Raw genomic sequence first — 20,541 nt, 5'->3', positions numbered from 1 at the left:
GCGATGTCGCACTGCTTTAAGCGCTCCGGGGTGGCTAAACCTCCGGACATCAGGGTGAGGTGCACAGCTCCAAGTGTGGACCACCTTTTCATTCTCAGCGAGGGGGCGGCCACAATTCCCGGCCACGCGGTCTGGCTCCCAGCCCACACCTGCACCAGCTCCCCTCCTAACCTCCTGCATATGGGACTTTCCGCCCTGGGCTCTGATTGCCTGTTCGCTAGTCTGCCCCCTGCGCTTCATGAGGGGAGGGACGGCGTCTTGTTCCCTGCAGAACCCCCCCCCCAGCACCTGTCACGGACCAGGTCTGGTAGTAAGAATATCAATCAACATTTATTGAGCGCTATGTTCCAGGCACTTTTTTTAAATTTTATTATTTTTGAAAGAGAGAGAGAGCATGTGAGCAGGGAAGGGGAGACAGAGGGAGACAGAGAATCCCAAGTAGGCTCTGTGCCAGCACAGACACGGGCTCGAACCCACACACGGTGAGATCATGACCTGAGCCAAAACTAAGTCAGACACTTAACCAGTTGAGCCACCCAGGCATCCCCCAGATACTTTCTAAATGTTTTATGTGCTTCATTCAATTTCCATGACAATCTCAGAAATTGTAAGCACTATTGTTAGCCCCCGCCTTTACAGATGAAGAAGCTAAGGCACAGAGAGGTTAGGATAGTAGCCCAAGTCCCACAGCCAGTCATGGATCTGGCAGCCAAACTTGCTGATGTGGTTGAGTGAATAAAGGAGATTTTCTGGAGACTTAACAAGATCCCGGGAACCAGCTGGTGAAATACAGGGGGGTTACTGCAGACGTGAGGACACAGGCACAGAGGCGCCCCACACCAAATCGCCTCTGGACAGAACAGGCTCTCATCTCTAGAGGCCAGGACCGACTGCATTCACACCCTTAAAAGATTCTGAGACCCTGAATACTTATCTAATACTTTATCCTGTTTGATATTAATAAATAGCAAACCAGAGTAACAGTAGCTGGTTTTGAGAACACACGGTCTGCCCGCTGAGTGCCGACTGCCCCACACGCCCTCTGCCACCGAACTTGTGGCTATGACCCTCAGTTTATCAAGGAGGTTCAAAGCAGCAAAGTGGCTCTCCTAAGGCCGTGTGGCTCCTTGGTGACAGAGCCGGGATCTGAGAGCCAGCCTTGAAACGAGGGTTTCCATCAATGAACAGGTGGTGTTGTGGGGCACCGGGGGGCTCAGTCAGTTAAGCTTCTGACTCTTGATTTGGGTTCAGGTCACAATCTCACAGTTCGTGGGTTCGAGCCCCACATTGGACTCCGTGCTGATGGTGTGGAGCCTGCTTGGGATTCTCTCTCTCCCTTTCTCTCTGCCCCTCCTGGGCTCATGCTCTTGCTCCCTCTCTCAAAATAAAATGAAAATAAAACTTTAAAAATAAGCAGTGTGACAAACTGCAACACTAAAGTTCTGTACAAGGCATGCCTCAGGGAGGGAGGGTGGCCCCCTCTTTCGCTGCAGAGCAAACGTCCCTGGGGAGAGGCCACGACAGCTTCCCTCTCTGTCCCCAGAGGCAGCCACGGATCATCGGGAAGCTGTGGTTTTTACCAGAAGGATCTCTAACAAAACTGACTTCAATTTACTCCACACTTCCCAAGACGAGGGCCCAAGCCAACCGAAATAAAAGTTCATTCGTTGCTTTTCTTTCATTAACTGGTGGCCAGTGAACACCTGTGCTGGGTGCTGGGCACCTAGGAGTTATCAGGGTCAAGTCACAGCTCAGGCTGGTGCAGGGAGAAAGTCGAGAAGACGGGAAAATAAATGGCTGGGCAATGAGGCACCAGTGACATCTACGCAGGGAGGTACGGGGGCCATAGAAGGTGCCCCAGCCCACCTGGAGGGGACAGAAAATAAAACCCGAGATAAAGCATGGAGAATAAGTAGGACTTGGCCACGAGGAGACGGGTGGGAAGGAAGAGGGTCAGAGGGACAGCACGTGCAAAGGCCAGGCGGTAGGCATGAGGGAAGCCTGCTCTGATGCCTAAATTCCCTCATCCCCACAGAGCATGGACGGTACAGTGGGGAGTGGGGAAAGCCTGGGCAGGCAGGTGCACACTTGACGCTGAGGACAAAGGGAAGCCACGAAAGGCAGGTGCAAAGACACACTGACTGCTCCCTGCTGACCCAGGGCTTCCTGGCCTTTCCCAGCCCCCCACAGATGGGGAGGGGGGGCTTGTGATTCCTTCTAAGTGTGGCCAACGGGCTGTGAGCGGAAGGGAGACGTGTCCCTTTCAGGCTGAAGCACCTAAAACACAGTGCGTGGGCCTGCAGGTCTCCTCCCTGCCATGGGGACCCTGGAGCCACAGGCACCTAAAAGACAGAGCAGTCGGGGGTCTGAGTCGCCATTCCACAGGGAGCTTCCCCCAAGAGGCGCCAGATCCACAGCCGACCTTGTGGGAGTGAACAGTAAACTCTGGGCTCAGCCACTGAGGTTCTGAAGTTTGTTTCTAGAAGCACAGGCACGGCAGAGTGAGTCTAGCCTGACTAAACCAGAATACGACATCCTTGCTGACTCACAGTCAGAGAGAAGCTTTGGTTAGACAAGCCTCATAGGTATCAAAAGTCGGATCAGAAATACTTAGGTTTGGGGGCACCTGGGTGGCTCAGCTGGTTAAGCCTCGGACTCTTGGTTTCAACTCAGGTCATGATCTCGCCATTGTGAGTTGGAGCACAGAGCCCGCTTGGGATTCTCTTCCTCTCTCTGCCCCTCCCTCACTTGTGCTTTATCTCTCTCAAAAATAAATAAACTGAAAAAAGAAACTCTTCAAGTGTCAATTTCCATCATTTAACATAATTTTTTTTTAAAGACAAAAAAATACGGGGCACCTGGGTGGCTCAATCGGTTGAGCGTCCGAATTCAGCTCAGGTCATGATCTCGCAGTTCATGGGTTCGAGCCCCATGTCAGGCTCTATGCTGGCAGCCGGGAGCCTGGAGGCTGCTTCAGATTCTATGACTCCCTCTCTCTCTGCCCCTTCCCTGCTCATACTCTGTCTCTGTCTCTCTCAAAAATAAACAAACTTTTTTTTTAAAGACAAAAAAAAAAATTTAGGTTTGCAGTAAGCACCTGCAAACGGGTTTGTGCCCACTGGGATTTGATCCTGGTCTCTGCCCCACAGGCTGAAATCTCTCTCTTGTGCATCGTGGTCACATGGTGACTAAGTAAGCAGTGGCATCAGGAGAAGACGGGGGGTGGGGGGGTCCAAGGCCGCCTCGACTCAGCCCCTCAGAAACCGACGGGAGGGCCATCAGGGCTCGTGTTCTCACTGCCCCACCACAGTGGACCGCCACCCTCCCACCAGCACCTTTCTCCTCGGCCTCCCGCACTCGGGTCTGGGATGTGCTCCCTCCCGGCCACCGGATGAGCAGGTCTCTCAGAGGCTGCTAGAAAAGCATGTCTTCTCAGATCAAAAGACACAGGCTGGGGCCAACCGGTGGCCAACTCTTGTTTTCAGCTTGGGTCCTGACCTCAAGGTTCTGTCCCGACAGTGCAGAGCCTGCTTGGGATTCTCTTTCTCTCCCTGCCACTCTCCACTCTCTTCCTCTCTTTCTCTCTCTCTGTCAAAATAAACAAACTTAAAAAAAAAAAAAAAGACACAGTCTTGCAAAGACAGCCCCTCGCCACGACGCTGCTCCCTCCCTAAAAGGCATCTGGGGGAAGGTCGGGGTCCCCGTGACTCTCTTAGAGCACAAGGTATCCTTATGCTTTGGTCTCGAAATTTCTTACTAGAGGAGCAAATATTCTAATCTTTGTAGCTGCTGCAAACAGGGTTTTTGCGACTGGTAGCCTAACACCCCCGAACAAACAGGCTCGTCTCCTTCACAAATGTGATCGATCAATAGCATCACGGGTTCACTCAGCCCCAGGAGGATGGGGACCAATGAGAGCTCAAAAAAAAAAGCGCCAGCTGTCTCTGCAGGCTGTTTGGCCTGGCCACCTCGGGTATGTCTGGAACCTGAGAGACAGAGCAGCCGGAACTCAGGTTTCTGCATCTCCTCAGTGTGGGACCCTGGGCACCACTCCTGCAGGTCACAGGCATTCAAGGTCTGTGTTAAAAACTGCACAGCCACATCCCCGTATCTGCAGCTGATCTGATGCCAGCTGCCCCGCTTTCTCACATCTCCCTCCCCGAGCTCAGTACGCAGCCCCACAGCCATCTGCAGAGGGAGCTTTGTGGGCAGGTGTAATCCTTACAGATGCTTTGTGTGTCTGCAAGGGGCAGCCGTACCCGCATGGGCTGCTCTGGCCTCCCACAAACGCGCCCCTGCTCCCCGTGCACTCGGTCCTCGGCCCCGCTCCTCTCCGCCTCAACAGACAGAACTCTGAGCCCAGCAGAAGACACCCTAGGATTCTCAGTTTCTCCTTATTTGGTCTCATCTCACTGACTAATCCTAAATTCACAGATGGGAAGAGCGGAAGGGACGTTAGGAGGCAGGGGGCCCAGAGTATTCATTTTACAGATGGGAAGACTGAGGCCCAGAGGGAAGGTGAAGCTGGCTCATGCTATGACTTAAGAGACAAAGCCAGAACTAAAACCCAGGTCCCCATGGTATAGAAAAATCTCCTAAACATAAAGCATGCCTTATGCTTGTGGTCAAGCGCACATAAGGTAGAAACCCTACTCAAACTGGGTTGATTATTTAAAGGTGTCATGGCCTCCCATACCTGAGAAGTCCAGAGACATGCCCAGCTGGGTCCTGTAGGTGAAGAAATCTCTCTGGATTCTCCATCTCCTGGCCCTGCTGCTTCCACGCTGCTGGTGGACGGGGTCTCCCCGCGAGCTGGCAGGACAGCCCTCGGCATCTCCAGGCCGTCGCATCCATCCACCTCTACAAGCCCAGAGGGAAGAAAGTGTCCACCCAAGGCCCAGGGCCGACCCACCTCTGAACACCTCTAACTGTGGCCCTCCCCCGCCCAACCACCTGAACAGGAGTGAGGGGGGCCCTCCAAGGGCACCTGGTGCTGTGGTCAGAGGAGGGGTCGGGGGTTCACAAAGCATCAGATGCCCGCCACTGTAAGGACCATGCGTTATAGTCCCTTTGTGTCGCCCACAGACCCTAGAGCCAACGTCTGCCACGTATGAATAAACAAGATGAGTGAACGGATGGTGTTTCATAAACATTCACCGACCTGCTGATCATCAGCACTGTGCACTCGTGCTACAAAGCCCCAGGGACCCCCTGATCTCACCCCACATCCCCTACCCCCACCCCAGGTGCCCTGCAGGACACTGGACAAGCCCATGAGTCGCAAGGCAGGAAGCTGCCTATTTCAATCACTCCAATGAATCAAGAAAGCCCCCTGCCCAGGGCTGGCCCCAAGCTTCTCCCCCAAGCACTCCCCACCGCGACAGGATCCCCGACTGTAGCAGCACAAACACTACTGCAGAGTAAAGAACACAGGTTTCCGAATCCCACAGACCCAGGTTCAAACCCCAGCTCTGCCCCTTAGTAGCTGAGCGTCCTCCTGCACGGTGGGACCCCTCTGTGTCCTTATCCATAGGGTAGGCGTACTCATAGGGGCACCTGGGTGGCCCAGTCAGTTAAGCATCTGACTTCAGCACAGATCAGGATCTTGCGGTTCGTGGGTTCGAGCCCCGCGTCGGGCTCTGTGCTGACAGCTCAGCCTGCTTCAGGTTCTGTGTCTGTCTGTCTGTCTGTCTGTCTCTCTCTGCCCCTCCCCCACTCACATGCACACAAATGCGCTCTCTCTCAAAAAATAAACAAACATTAAAAAAACAGTAGGCATAATCATAGAACCTACCTTGGGGAGTAAGGTGAGGGTGAGGTGACTGCATGGGAAGTCCCCGGTGGCTGGGACACTTCGTGGGTGGCCACTGTTAGCTATTCTGGGTCCCAGAGGACCACTCTTCACCCAACGCCATCCGACAGATTCGTCAGATAAGCACTGCAGAAAGCAGACGCTTCTGGGCGTCCCCTTGGCAATGAGGAGTGGGGAAGGGGTCCGGAGTAGCGGGAAAGCAAACCCACGGGGCCACCACCGTTTCCAAAGGACTTCTGCAAACATTAACTCGCTTAATCCTCCCAGTAATGCTGGCGTGCGCTGCTACCGCTCCCTTTACGCAGACGAGGAAAGCCGAGGCTCAGAAAGTCAAAGCCCTCTATTTGCACGTCTACCGCACCCACGCAGTTAGATGACCCCGAGATCAGTCCTCTAGCCACAGTCTATCCTATAGGACCTGCTCCCACTCACGGAGCCGCTCGCCTCTCCCGGAGAGAAACCCTCCGACGCGGCCCAGGCAGAGGTTCACGAAGCAGATGGCAACACGCCGCGCTCCTCACAGCCCTCTTCTCCCCCAGGAAGAAAGTCTACCACTTCCTGCTGTGACCTGGGACAAGCAACTAAGACACCCCGAGCGTCCCCGCCTTCCCTGTGGGGTTGGGGTGACACTGGTGCCTTCCTCATTGGCGGCCGGGCGCTGAGGCAGGGAGAGAGGTCGCCCCCCCCGCGCACCCCATCGCTTCCGAGGGGAGCGCGTCCCCGCGCCAGCGCAGCTGCGAGCCATCTAGCCCTCCCCCTCCTCCAGAGGCGGCACGTGACCCAAGTCCATCCAATCACGGTGCCCCAAGCGCCCGCCTCGGTGCCTGGATGGGCACATGACCCAAAGGGGCCAATCCGGTCCCTTGCAGGAACTTGAGGAAAAGACCTCTCCTGCCGCAGGAGTGGCTAAAAAAGGGCCCGCTGGAGGCCACGCCCCCCACGTGCAGCTGGGGGCGGAGTCAGAGCCAACTGAACAAAGACGACTGGGAGTGGGGCAAGGGAGGTTGCCCCCAAGAAAACTGAGATGCAAACTGAGATGCTGTTTTCGGAAGAGACAGGAACGCGGGCTGGGGTTGGCCCGAGCGACAGATGGTCATCACAGACCTTATCATCAGCAGGTTCTAGGAACTGAGCTGACCTGTTGCCAGACATCAGACCATTGGCGCCCTGGTGATCCCAAATTCCTCAGGCCACCTCCCAGTTTCTGGAAGGAGGATCCTGGTCAGAAAATGAGTTAAGGACCCCAGACAATGCACGGAGTATTTGAATTCAGTCCCCAGCTTGGATGCGGGGCTCAGATGATTTCAGATTTATTTGCAACTCACCGCTCTCTTGCTGACGCTGTAATTATTTTGTCAGGATACTTCTTTAGCACCAGGCTTTGCTTTTGCCCGGCGGCCTCCCCAGGGCTTGGCTGTAAACAGAAGGTGGGATGTAGATGCTCCAGGAGCAGCAGAACTGCAGCGGTGAGACTGTGGAAACCGCTGTGCACCGACTGCGCAGGGGCTGGGGGGGCTTGAGTGTCTCTCTGCAGGTACACCTCCGTCACCTGCTGCCCCCCAGAAGCATTTGTTGCAAGTGACCTAATACTGCCAGGTGCCTTCCACCAGCACCACCACCTGCCAAGGCAACTCAGCACCTGGTCCTGTCCTTCCTCTTAAATCTCTCTCAAATTCCCCACTTTTCAACCCCGTCCTGGTCTCTGTCACCATCCACCTGTGTTGATTGCTGTTGCTTATGAAAAAGTCTTTATATCTAGTGGCGGAAGCTCTCCAATTTTGTCATCTTCCTCGAGATTGCTGGGTTGGTTGTTCCTGGACATTTACATTTTCATATAAATTAAAGAATCAGCTTCTCAATTTACACACACACACACACACACACACACACACACACTTGTTAAGATTGTGAGGGATTGTATTGTACCTGTACATTAATTGGAGGATAATTAACTTCTTTATGCATTAAACCTTCCAATTCACAAATATATCTTTCCATTTATTTATGTTTTAATATTTTCCTAATATTTTATAATTTTCTGCATAGATTCTTACACAGATTTCATTAGATTAATTCCTAGGTATTTGATTTGTGATACTGTTACAGTGTTGTCTTAAAACTTCATAACTGGGGCGCCTGGGTGGCTCAGTCGGTTAAGCATCCGACCTCGGCTCAGGTCATGATCTCATGGTCCGTGAGTTCGAGCCCCGCGTCGGGCTCTGTGCTGACAGCTCAGAGCCTGGAGCCTGCTTCAGATTCTGTGTCTCCCTCTCTCTCTGACCCTCCCCGGTTCATGCTCTGTCTCGCTCTGTCTCAAAAATAAATAAAACATTTTTTAAAAATTAAAAAAAAAACAACTTCATAACTGTTGGGGCACCTGGGTGGCTCAGTCGGTTAAGCGTCCGACTTCAGCTCCGGTTGTGATCTTGTGGTTCCTGGGTTCGAGCCCCCACTCAGGCTCTGCGCTGACAGCTCGGAGCCTGGAGTCTGCTTTGGATTCTGTGTCTCCCTCTCTCTCTGCCCCTCCTCCACTCACACTGTTCCTCTCTCTCTCAAAAATAAATAAACATTAAAAAAACTTTATAATTGTTTCTTGATGTTATATAGAAAAGTAATTGATTTTTGTATGTTGACTTTGTATCTAGAGACTTTAATTTGATTTAATGAATTTAATAAAATTCATTTATTTATCAGTAATTTACCTTTAGACTCCTCTGGATGTTCCAGTTACTCAAATAAGTCATCTGTTGATGATTTTATTTCTTCCTTCCAATTCTTATACATTTAATTTCTTTTGCTTTACTGTAGGTTCTGGGACCTTAGTACAATGTTGTATACCCGCCATGATAGCAAACATGCTTTCAACATTTCATCAAGTTTTTTTTTTTTTTTTTAGATACAGCCTATCAGATTAAAGAGGTTCCCTTCTGTTCCTAGTTTGGTAAGAATTTTTAATGACTGGATGATGGAATTTACCAAAAGCCTTTTCTGCTTATGTTGAAATAATAAAATGATACTTCTGCCTTTATTCTGTTAATATGAGAAATTGCCTTGATTGATTTTAAATGTTGAACCTTGTATTTCTCGAATAACTGATTGGTCATGACATGTTACTTTTTAATGTATCACGAAAGCTGATACGCTAATACGTTTAAAATGTTTGCATCTATGCTGAAAAAGGAGATTGGCCTATGATTTTTCTTTTATCCTGGTAAAGTGAATAAGGAAGGACTCATTCCATCGAAGAATTTTTGATATTTGTATTATTCCTTCCTTAGATGTTTCAAACATTTTGCCAGTGAAGCCACCTGGACCTGAAATTCTCTTTGTGAAGTGGTTTCAAATTATAAATTCAATTTCCTTATTAGATAAAAGACTCTATCCGACCAGCTAGGCTAAGCCGGGGCCAGACGGCCAGCTGCCTGAACTACCGACATTGGAGAAGTGTTCCTTTGGGTTTGGTTGGCGCGTTTGCTAGTTGATTCTTGTTTCAAATATAAACACTCTTGTTGGAATCAAGCATCCTCATTAGCACCCTGATGCCTCTGCCCCCAAGAATGAGCAGAGGCAAGTGTGAGCATCAGAATAGGGAGGTAAGAGAGTGAGAACTTTCACCTGGGTGCCTGAGACTCAAGAGAGTGGAGAGAATTTCGTAGGAGGAGTCAGATGCATTTTTCACAAGCATCCACAGCCATTTTCTCTGGGCCCTGAACCTTTATAAAGGATGACCTGATATTCACCAACCTCTAGCTTTCGAAAGCTTCCTGAGTTCCTGAAATGAAGGCCACTGATCGGATGAGGAGAAAGTCGCTGAAGAAGAGTAAGGTCTGCACGTGCCACAAGCCGTGAGGTGACAAGGAAAGCTGACGGTCTTGCCGGCCACCCTGGCCTGAGATGACTGACTTTGATTACCCTCAAGCCACCGAGACAGAATCACCCACCCAGCGCCCAGCCTGAGCTTAATTTCACATCGTGCGGCTTTCGCAGATGAGCGATTGGAAGCAGTATTTATCGGGGAGATCTTTTTACACACAGCCACCAAACCTAGGCAGCATTTTTCTTCTTTAATTTCCGTCTTGTGCTTCCTGCAGAAACAAGTAAGAATGAGTAAAGGAACCACTGCAGAAAGGCAGGGAACATGCATGTGTCAGAGCCAAGAGACACCTGTTCTTAGGAATGGAAGCTCAGCAGAGGGGCCGAAGGAGGGAGGTGGTCCCCAGAGGGTCCAAGAAGTCAGCAGTCAGCAAGTGTGCTTTGTTTGGGACGAGCAGTGCGGTTGGTTTTTGTTGTTTTTTTTTTTTAAACATGTTTACACGACACAACAATTCAGAGATTTGACAAAAACCCCGCTGTCTGGCTTCTCTTGAAAACTCAGCTCTGGTGGGCAAGAGGGCGACAACCAGGAAGTGAAATAACCAAGGTGCACACTCTCCAGTTTGCCTCGCGGCACGCTTCATTCATTTCTGGTCCTTACCGAGCGGTCCGCTGGTCTCAGTTTGCACTGGCTGGTTCTGGTCTTCACACGGCAAGTCCCATGTCCTAGGAACCCGCCCAGTCCAAGCCAAGAGCATCTTAGACACCTGCTTGGCCCCAATAAACAGAGTAGATAATATTCACATAGCGCAGGTTACATTTAGGTTCTGGGTCTTTTAACCAGATTAACTCAATCCTCACAGCACCTGTGTGAGGCAGGTACCGTATCCGTCCCCATTTTATAGGTAAGAAACTGAGACACAGGCAGCGGGAGTCATACACGGCCTGGGGGACTCCACTATGAGTTGGGACTTCAGTATCGGTCCCTGGAAGGGGTCTCTAACCCAGGTGAGCCCAGACCCCTTATCTTGGGCTGTTGAGAGAGAAGGAGACGGACGACCCGCTTCTTATCCACTCGCCACTATGGCTTTCTCCGTGGCAGGTGCTGTTCTTTGCGAACCCAACGGCTGGTTCCTCCCCTCAATTTGTTGTAGGGCCCAGCATGTTCAGGGAAGGTCATGCTTTCCCCCAGCCCCAGAGGATAAACCTAGATGGTCCCCAGCATGGTTACTGTCCTTTTCTTGGTTTAGGGCAAGGTATGCAGCCCAGTTCTGAGCAATGAGATGCACGAGAGATAATGGGGAGGCTTTTGTTCCTTGGCAGGTTTTTACTCCCTGATGAAAGTAGTGACAAGAAGGAGGCCTCCTGCTACTTGCTAGTTTAATGAGATTGTGTGATGGTAAGATGCTTGGAGCTATGGCAGCCATTTTGTGACTGAGAGACAAGCCTGAGGATGCAAAGTCAACAGATTCAGGACAGTAGAGCAGGAGAGTAGAAAGAGCCTCAGTCCTTGATGACATAATTAAGCTACCAAACCACCTGTGGAGTAACCCTCCCCCAGGTTCCTTTATGTACTACTTAGGACGCTGTTAGTTCATTAAGCTGTTACTTGCAATGGAACATATCCTAACTGATACACTATGGAACCCTCAAGAACTCCTTTGTTCGCATAAAGTCTAGAGCAGCTTACTCCCTATTTTTCTTTTCTCTGGGATCCACCCTGATCTTGTGGGGACTTCCAAAGTTCTGGGGAGACCTCCTAAGCACAAGGTACCCCCAGACCCAGTCTCACCATGCCAGCCACATTGGAGAAAAAACTGAAAAGGAAATCAGTTGGTTGATAAGCCAAAAGCTCACCATGGGGGAGAGAGCCAACCTAAGAGAAGGGACGTGCCCCCCCCCGCAAACCCTTCATTCAGTAAGTAATGTGTTGAGGGCCTCCAAGGACCAAGGACCACCCATTTCTAGCCCCTCCCTGCCTCCCCCAAACACCTCTCCTTCATCCCAGTGTCTTCAAGCCCTGGCTCTGGCACTCACTGGCCGTGTGGCTTTAACAAAGCCCTTTGCCTTCCTGTGCCTCAGTTTCCCCATCCTTAAAGTGGAGATGAGAATAACTGCAACCTCATAGTGTCTTTGTGATGACCGTAATAAGATAATGATTGCAATGTTTGCCACAAGGCGCCTGGCACACAGAAGTGCCTGTAAATGCTTATGGTTGCCATTGCCGCAGGGCGGGAAGTGGAGTAAGGAAAGACTCAGGCAACAGTGTTCCCGTTTGTAGGTAAAGAGCTGAAACTTTGAGAAGAGAAAACTCATTTTATCAAGTCACCCAAATAATAAGTAAATAAAAAAATTTGATTTTATAATTTTTTAATGTTTATTTTGAGAGAGAGAGAGAGAGAGAGAGAGAGAGAGAGAAATAGAGTGCAAGCCGGGGAGGGGCAGAGAGAGAGGGAGACCCAGAATCCGAAGCAGGCTCCAGGCTCTGAGCTGTCGGCACAGAGCCCAACGCGGGGCTCGAACTCACAAACTGTGAGATCATGACCTGAGCCAAAGTCGGATGCTCAAACGACTGAGCCACCCAGGCGCCCCAATAATTTGATTTTCAACTCAGATTTGTCCAAATTTCAAACCTGTTCCAGAGAAGAATATGATTTTGAAGTAGGTGGTGAAGATGAAGAAAAAACAGAATTTTCATTCGTATTTCGGACCCTAATGATAAAGACAAGCAGAGAGAATCCTGTACAGCTGGCCGCATGTGTTTACCGAGGCTTTTGATTCAAGACGATCACCCTTGGTGTGAGAATTCAGCCAATTCTGGCGTATCGAGAAAGTCAGCCCCTAATGGCAAAGGAATGAAATATCCAACCAGCTACGGCCAGATGGTCTCCAGAGCCACAAAACCACAGGACTTGATTACGGGACAAGGAGAGGGTCGTGGGCCCCAGGCTGGAGGAGAACAACATCCAAATAATTCTCCAATGACTTCAAATTAACTGTGAGCTAAACCAGGCTGTTAGTTGTATAAGCATAGATCTTTTTGTGGTCTTAATTAAATTTCCTCGAGTATAAATACTGCTCTGAGATTTTGCGGAAGGAAAACATAATGCTCAGGAAATGCATCTGGACCTAAACTGTCTGTGTTGTGTAATTAGGGTTCAGGCGAGCTGTCACCGATCCCTGCGGCAGGTGTAAGGGCTCTTTGGTTGGGTGATAATTATTTATCATTATTATTAGCAACATCCTCATAAGACCTGAGCTCCTACTTACCTGTCGATTCCCACCCATCCCATACACGACAGCAAACAACAGCCTTTGGGCCAAATGTGGCCGCTGCTTGTTTTCGTAAATAAAGTTGGGGAACGCAGCCACCTCGTTCATTTACATACTTCTTAGGGCTGCTTTTGGGCGACCACAGCAGAGGGGGAGACCTTATGTGGCCGCGAAGCCTGAAATGTTTGCTGTCCGGTGCGTCACAGAAGATGTGTGCCGACCTTTGCACGGACAGTGTGCACGGACAGGGAGACCTGCCGAAGGCGTTGCTGGCCGTGCCCAGGAGGTGACATCACCCAGGAGGCGATAGGGAGCCTCTGCAAGATTTGGAGGTGCAGGTGAAGTGGCCTCTGTAGCAGATGCCGTCAGCCAGCGCTCCCACCCCATCCCCTCGTGGTCCTTTCTGCCTGGATAAGGCTGCTCAGTGTAAACACCTCTGAGTCTCCCTGGGCATTGCAAGCCTGTCCTGCCCGGAAGCAGGACCAGCCGAAATGCTGGGGGGTGGGGGGTGGGGGGAGGGGACAGTCCCCTCCCCAGCGGGCTGCAGCCCTCAGCCAGTGGCAGCCAGGGAGGTGATGGGTCCATACCGCGGCTCCCCGTCCCACACTGTTCCCAGTGCTCCCAGCAGGACGGAGCTCTGGATGCTCTCGCAGTATTGGTAACTTGCTGGAGACGACAGACCCTCTCCACCGCCGGGCCCCGGACCCAGTCACCGTCCTCTCTCACTCAAACAACCAACAACTCCTCCCGGAGCTTCCTAACTCTGCCCTTGGCTTCAATACAGCAGCCAGACTGGTCTGGTTCCTCCCTGCTAACTTCCTCCCATAGCCCCCACCTCACTCAGAAAAAAACCCAACACCTCCCTCAGACCTCTGGGGACCTAGGTGATCTGCCCCCTCATCACCACTCTGACTCTATATCACCTGTCACTCGCTCCAATCCTCGCCGGTTCCCAAACATGCCAGGTTCACCCCAGGACCTTTGCATGTGTTTCCTCTGCCGGGAACACTCTTCCTCCAGATGTACATCACTTGCCCCCCCAGCTCCCTTAGTTCTGCTCAAACATCACCTTTTCAGCAAGACTGTCCCCGGCCACCCTGTTTTAACTGCATGTCCCCTCCTGACACACAACCCTCCTTCCCTGCCTCGGTTTGTCTCCACAGCACTGACCATCCTCTGACCTAATGATGTCTTTTACCTGCTTCCTTAGCTCAGTGTTCATCTCCCCCCACTACAGTATGAGCTCTTTGGGGGCAAGAAATTTAGTTTGTTTCGTTCACTGCAATAGCCACAGAACCCGGCACAGTCACTGCGCGGAAGGATCCTCAATAAACATTTCAGGGAAGGAAAGAAGGAAGGAAGGGAAGGGGGGAGGGAGGAACTGTTCCTATTCCTTAATGAGCTGTATCCACCCCGCTGCCCCCCACCCCTTCCCAGGCGCAGACCCTCTCACCACACCCCCAGCCAGGCAGGAAGTAGAAAAAAATCAGGAGCAAGCAGTGCCTGCCCTAGGTCCCAGCTCTCACCAGTGTTTCCAGGTGTTTCAAGGTAGAAAGACGTCTAGAGTCAGCTAGACTTGGGTTCAAATTTCGGCTTCTCCACTGACCTGCTGAGTGACCTCAGGCAAGTTGCCAAACCTCTCTGTGGCTGACGAGGTGGGCAGGCCAACTTTTCAGGGCCTTCGGGGCCATGTGAGGAGAATGCAGGTGCCGTGTGCTGTGTCCTTGTTTGAAAGACTATCAAGAAGGAGCGTACCTGCCGATTCTGCCCCTTTTCTCCAAAATCTCCTTCGGGAAGTGCTGGGGCCAAGAACGGAAGTCTGTGGCCTCGTATTTGCTCTGGGATTCGAGTAAGTGCACCCCCACCTGCCTCCACCTGTTTATTATGTTTTGACTCAAGCAAAGGATCATTTTCGTCGGGAAAGTTCACCAAAAGAATTAACAGGCAGTTGTACAAACTCAAGGGAGAGGGACCCACTTGGTTCAAATGACAGCAAACCACATTTGAGCTTGAGCAAATGCCATTCTCTGCTCCAGCTCAATATTTCCAATGAAGATTTTGAGAAACAAAATCAGATTTTCAGTGGCAGGGATGCACTTTATAACACATGCCACAGCTGCGTGGATTCAACTTAGTACATCGAAGTTGCTAGTTCCTGGCCAGTTTGAAGGGGGAAATCTGGAACTCACAGTTTGTATGAACCCAAGAAGGGAAGTAGGCCGTTTAGTACTAGGCAGGGTGGGGAGGGTTCTAGCCAGGGACTTAAAGCCCTGAATTCTGAGGGACTCACTGAATTGGGAGAAATAATGACCCAGTTCTCAGGAATGTATGCTTTTTGAGCTAGAAGAGATTTTAGACATCACCTAGAGCACCTGGGGCTCTGTGAACATGGGCCAGAGGCTGTTTTTAAGAGTTCAAGAGCCAGCACGAAGTGATACTGTATTCACCTGGTAAGAAAGGTATTTCATGCTGATTTGAAGGGGCACGTGCACCCTAATATTTATAGCAGCACTACCAACAATAGCCGAGTTATGGAAAGAACCCAAATGTCCACCGACAGATTAATGGATAAAGAAGATGTGGTTATTGCTCCTCGGCCTTTTGGCTAAGATCAAGTGAAGAAGATGTGGTTTACTGCTGTTTAACATAGTGTTGGAAGTCCTAGCATCAGCAATCAGACAACAAAATGAAATAAAAGGCATCAAAATTGGCAAAGAAGTCAAACTTTCACTTTTCGCAGGCGACACGATACTCTACACGGAAAACCCAAAAGAATCCACCAAAAGTCTGCTAGAACTGATACGTGAATTCAGCAAAGTCTCAGGGTACAAAATCAATGTACAGAAATCGGTTGCATTTTTATACACCAATAAGGAAGCAACAGAAAGAGAATTAAAGAAACTGATCCCATTTACAATTGCACCAAGAACCATAAAATACCTAGGAATAAACCTAACCAAAGATGTAAAAGATCTGTATGCTGAAAACTATAGAAACCTTATGAAGGAAATTGAAGAAGACACAAAGAAATGAAAAACATTCCGTGCTCATGGGTTGGAAGAATAAATATTGTTAAAATGTCAGTACTACCCAAAGCAATCTACACATTCAATGCAATCCCAATCAAAATTGCACCAGCATTCTTCTCGAAGCTAGAACAAGCAATCCTAAAATTTGTATGGAACCACAAAAGACCCCGAATAGTCAAATATTGAAGAAGAAAACCAAGGCGGGAGGCATCACAATCCCAGACTTTAGTCTCTACTACAAAGCTGTAATCATCAAGACAGTATGGTACTGGCACAAAAACAGACACATAGACTGAGTAGAATAGACATAGACACATGGAATAGAATAGAGAACCCAGGGGGCGCCTGGGTGGCGCAGTCGGTTAAGCGTCCGACTTCAGCCAGGTCACGATCTCGCAGTCCGTGAGTTCGAGCCCCGCGTCAGGCTCTGGGCTGATGGCTCGGAGCCTGGAGCCTGTTTCTGATTCTGTGTCTCCCTCTCTCTCTGCCCCTCCCCCGTTCATGCTCTGTCTCTCTCTGTCCCAAAAATAAAAAAAAAAAAAAAAAAAAAAAAAACAAAACGTTGAAAAAAAGAATAGAGAACCCAGAATTGGGCGCACAAATGTATGGCCAACTAATCTTTAACAAAGCAGGAAATAGCATCCAATGGAAAAAAGAGTCTCTTAGCAAATGGTGCTGGGAGAACTGGACAGCAATAGGCAGAAGAATGAAACTAGACCACTTTCTTACACCATACAGCAAAATAAATTCAGAATTAATGAAAGATCTAAATGTGAGACAGGAAACCATCAAAACCCTAGAGAAGAAAGCGGGAAAAAACCTCTCTGACCTCAGCCGCAGCAATTTCTTGTTCAACACACCTATAAAGGCAAGGGAACTAAAAGAAAAAAATAGACTATTGGGACCTCATCAAGATTAAAAGCTTCTGTACTGCAAAGGAAATAAACAACAAAACTAGAAGGCAACCAACAGAATGGGAAAAGATATTTGCAAATGACATATTGGATAAAGAGTTAGTATCCAAAATCGATAAATAACTTACCAAACTCCATACCCAAAAAAACAAATAATCCAGTGAAGAAATGGGCAGAAGACATGAATAGACACTTTTCCAAAGAAGACATCCATGGCCAACAGACATATGGAAAGATGCTCAACATCACTCATCCTCAGGGAAATACAAAGCCACACTGAGATACCACCTCACGCCAGTCAGAGTGGCTAAAATGAACAAATCAGAAAACTACAGATGCTGGCGAGGATGTGGAGAAATGGGAACCCTCTGGCACTGCTGGTGGGAATGCAAACTGGTGCAGCCACTCTGGAAAACAGTGTGGAGGTTCCTCAAAATATTAAAAATAGAACTACCCTACAGCCCAGCAATAGCACTAGTAGGAATTTACTCAAGGGATACAGGAGTGCTGATGCACAGGGGCACATGCACCCCAATGTTTATAGCAGCACTTTCAACAATCGCCAAATTATGGAAAGAGCCTAAATGTCCATCAACTGATGAATGGATAAAGAAGATGTGGTTTATATATACAGTGGAATACTACCTGGCAATGAGAAAGCATGGAATCCTGCCATTTGCAGTAACGTGGATAGAACTGGGAGGTATTATGCTGAGTGAAATAAGTCAGTCAGAGAAGGACAGATGTCATATGTTTTCACTCATATGTGGATCTTGAGAAACTTAACAGAAGACCATGGGGGAGGGGAAGAGGGGAAAATAGTTACAAACAGAGAGGGAGGGAGGCAAACCATCAGAGACTCTTAAATACAGAGAACAAACTGAGGGTGGAGGGGTGAGTGGGGGAAAGGGGAAAATGGGTGATGGGCGTTGAGGAGGGCACTTGTTGGGAAGAGCGCTGAGTGTTGTATGTTAGCCAATTTGACAATAAATTACATTTTTAAAAAAGGGAACGGAATAAATGGAATACTACTCAGCGATGAAAAAGAATGAAATCTTGCCATTTGCAATGACATGGATGGAACTAGCTTATATTATGCTAAATGGATAAGTCAGTCAGAGAAAGATAAATACCATACGATTTTACTCATATGTGGAATTTAAGAAACACAACAGATGAACATAGGGCGAGGAAAGGAAAAATAAGATAAAAACAGAGAGAGGGAGTGAAACCATAAGAGACTCTTAAATACAGAGAACAAACTGAGGGTTGCCAGAGGGTGTTGGGTGGGGGGATGGGCTAGAGGGGGGATGGGCATCGAGGAGGGTGCTTGCTGGGACGAGCATTGTTGTTGTGTGTAAGTGATGAATCACTGGGTTCTAGTCCTAAAACCAATATTACACTACATGTTACCTAACTTGGATTTAAATAAAAATTTTTTTAAAAAGGTATTTCAGGGGGATCCGGGTTGCTCAAAACTCTTCATTTCAGCTCAGGTCATGATCCCAGGGTCACAGGATCGAGCCCTGTGTCAGACTCTTCACTGAGCATGGAGACTGCTTATGATTCTCTCCCCCTCTCCTCTTGCCCCTCTCCCCCACTGCCCCCTCTCTCTCTCTCTCTCTCTCTGTGTCTCTCTAAAATAAAATTTAAATTTAAAAATATTTAAAAGAAAGTTATTTCCTTTCCAATCAACCCTTTTCATTACATCCAAGAGCCTCTGTGATTAAGATATGTTTAATTATTTATAAATTGCATAAGGATGCCACTTTTAAATTATGTTATACAAATTACGACACATGCAAAAAACTAAAATCTCGCATTCTAAGATTTTCTCCCCACGCCCTGCCCTGCCCACACACCTTCTGTGTGACCCGCCTCGCAGAGGAGCTGGGGGCCAGCGGAGGACACACTCACACCTGCAAGCTGTTGTACGGGGGTGAGCACGCAGTCAAGGTGTGACTGTGTTTTCTCATGGGGGAGGGAGGCCCAGGGCAGTTGGGGACATCCTTGAGAAAGGGGTGTGCGTGGAACGGAGCCCGGAGCAGACTGACAAGGAGCCTGGAAGTCCCAAACGGGTGGTCCCTCGGAGCAAGGCGCTGTGGGCTCCCAGCTCTCATTCCCACCACTGCTGGGGAGAAGGAGGGGACCGGAAGTCTGAGATGCCCGCTCGGGGCCATTTGTCCTGGCACCTCATTCGAGCACTGCCTGGACAACTCCCTCCCATCTTCAAGTTAGCCTGAGGGTTTTTCCTTAGTTCCCATCCTGTGTTCAAGGAAGCCTGCAAATCTCAGCCAAGCCGCCCGTTGGGCCTTCCTGGCGAGGAGCCCAGCTTCATCAGGACTTGAGTGCTGCCCTTTGGTGCCTGTATGGAACATGGAGACAAAGCCTGATGGTTGGGATTAGGATTTAGGGCCTTCAGCAGTAGGTCCGTGGAACACTGAAGCCTTAAAGGGGCCCTACTCCTTACAGGAAGAGGCAGACAGAAAAAAAACGCTGGAGAAGTATTTGTGGGAAGAATGAATGCAGGAATGAATGAATGAATGAATATTTTCCCAGGTCCTATCTCCACCGTTTCAGAACGAAAATAATCATAAGAACGGGAGCTAGGTTTTATTATTTCTAATTCTGACAGCAAGCACATAGCAGAGATCGTTTCACCAAAGCAGACACTGAGGCTCAGGGAAGAGACGCCTCCCCAGCATCTCCCTCAGTTGGCAAGGGGCAGAGCTGAGCCGCAGCCCCAGGCCGCCTGACTCCAGGCCACCTTCTCATCCTCTCTGCCAGTGGCTTCAACCTGGGGACCGGAAGGGGTTCCAGTGGCCTTGTCAGCCTAATTATCTGGCCCCCGAGTGTCCTCTCCCACAACTCTGCTATCTGTTCACCCAGAACCTGCGGGGGTATCTCCAGGGATGGGGCTCCCACTTACACCTTTGGAGAGCTGGAAAATTCTTAATTTGGGGCTGTAATTGGTCTCCCTGTGACATTGCCTACGGGTTCCAGTCTCAGGAGCTTTAGAAAACAGGTCTATTCCTTTAGACACATGACTAATTGTGTGTGTGGCCAATTTTGATAGGAGATAGATAATATGATGTTATCCTAGCTTGATAGTATATTTACATATAATTAAGATTTATTGAGTGCTTAATATTTGCCAGACACTTAACAGATCACCCCCACTTAATGCTCCTAACACCGTTCTTCATCAGCAGACGCCCTTCTTCAGATGAGAACTCCAAGGTTTGGAGAGCTTGCGTCTCAGGCCCAGAACCCCACGGATAATACACACCCGCGCAGCATTCGCACCCAGGCCCAAGGTGACCTTGGCACCCTGCTCTCAGCCACCATATATCCTTCCACCCTCACGGGCCTCCAGCCTGGTTCTTTGCCTCTAAAGACATTCCATTCGTGTCATTCAAACAATCACGTTCTCCTTGGAATAAAGTTAGGAAGCACAGAATTCACCCATCGTACCATCACATGGAGGTAAGGATTATTAATATTCTCCATGTATAATATATGCACATTCATATGGATGCACATATATACATTCACATGTATACATTTTCATTTATATATATAATCCGTCTGTAGGCAGATGGGTTTGTTTTTCACAAAACCAAGATCACACCAGGCATGTTACTTTATCACCTTATTTTCTACCCAACAATATATCTGGAGCATCTTTCTATAGCATTAC

At 49.3% G+C, this 20,541-nt stretch overlaps 1 long non-coding RNA gene across 1 annotated transcript in view; it reads right to left on the bottom strand.

The window, feature by feature from the left end:
* Positions 1-6,547, bottom strand: part of LOC144615794 (uncharacterized) — a 43,176-nt gene extending 36,629 nt beyond the window's left edge. The window contains exons 1-2 of the long non-coding RNA XR_013554409.2: positions 5,795-6,547; positions 4,697-4,860 (exon numbers count right to left, since the gene is read on the bottom strand). This is a non-coding gene — a long non-coding RNA (uncharacterized LOC144615794). The remainder of the gene's footprint in view (positions 1-4,696; positions 4,861-5,794) is intronic.
* Between the last annotated feature and the right edge of the window lie 13,994 nt (positions 6,548-20,541).

The sequence above is a fragment of the Panthera onca genome, chromosome A3, assembly GCF_046562875.1.
Source record: "Panthera onca isolate mPanOnc1 chromosome A3, mPanOnc1 haplotype 2, whole genome shotgun sequence".
Taxonomy (NCBI): domain Eukaryota; kingdom Metazoa; phylum Chordata; class Mammalia; order Carnivora; family Felidae; genus Panthera; species Panthera onca.
This window is presented reverse-complemented; position numbering and strand designations above follow the sequence as displayed.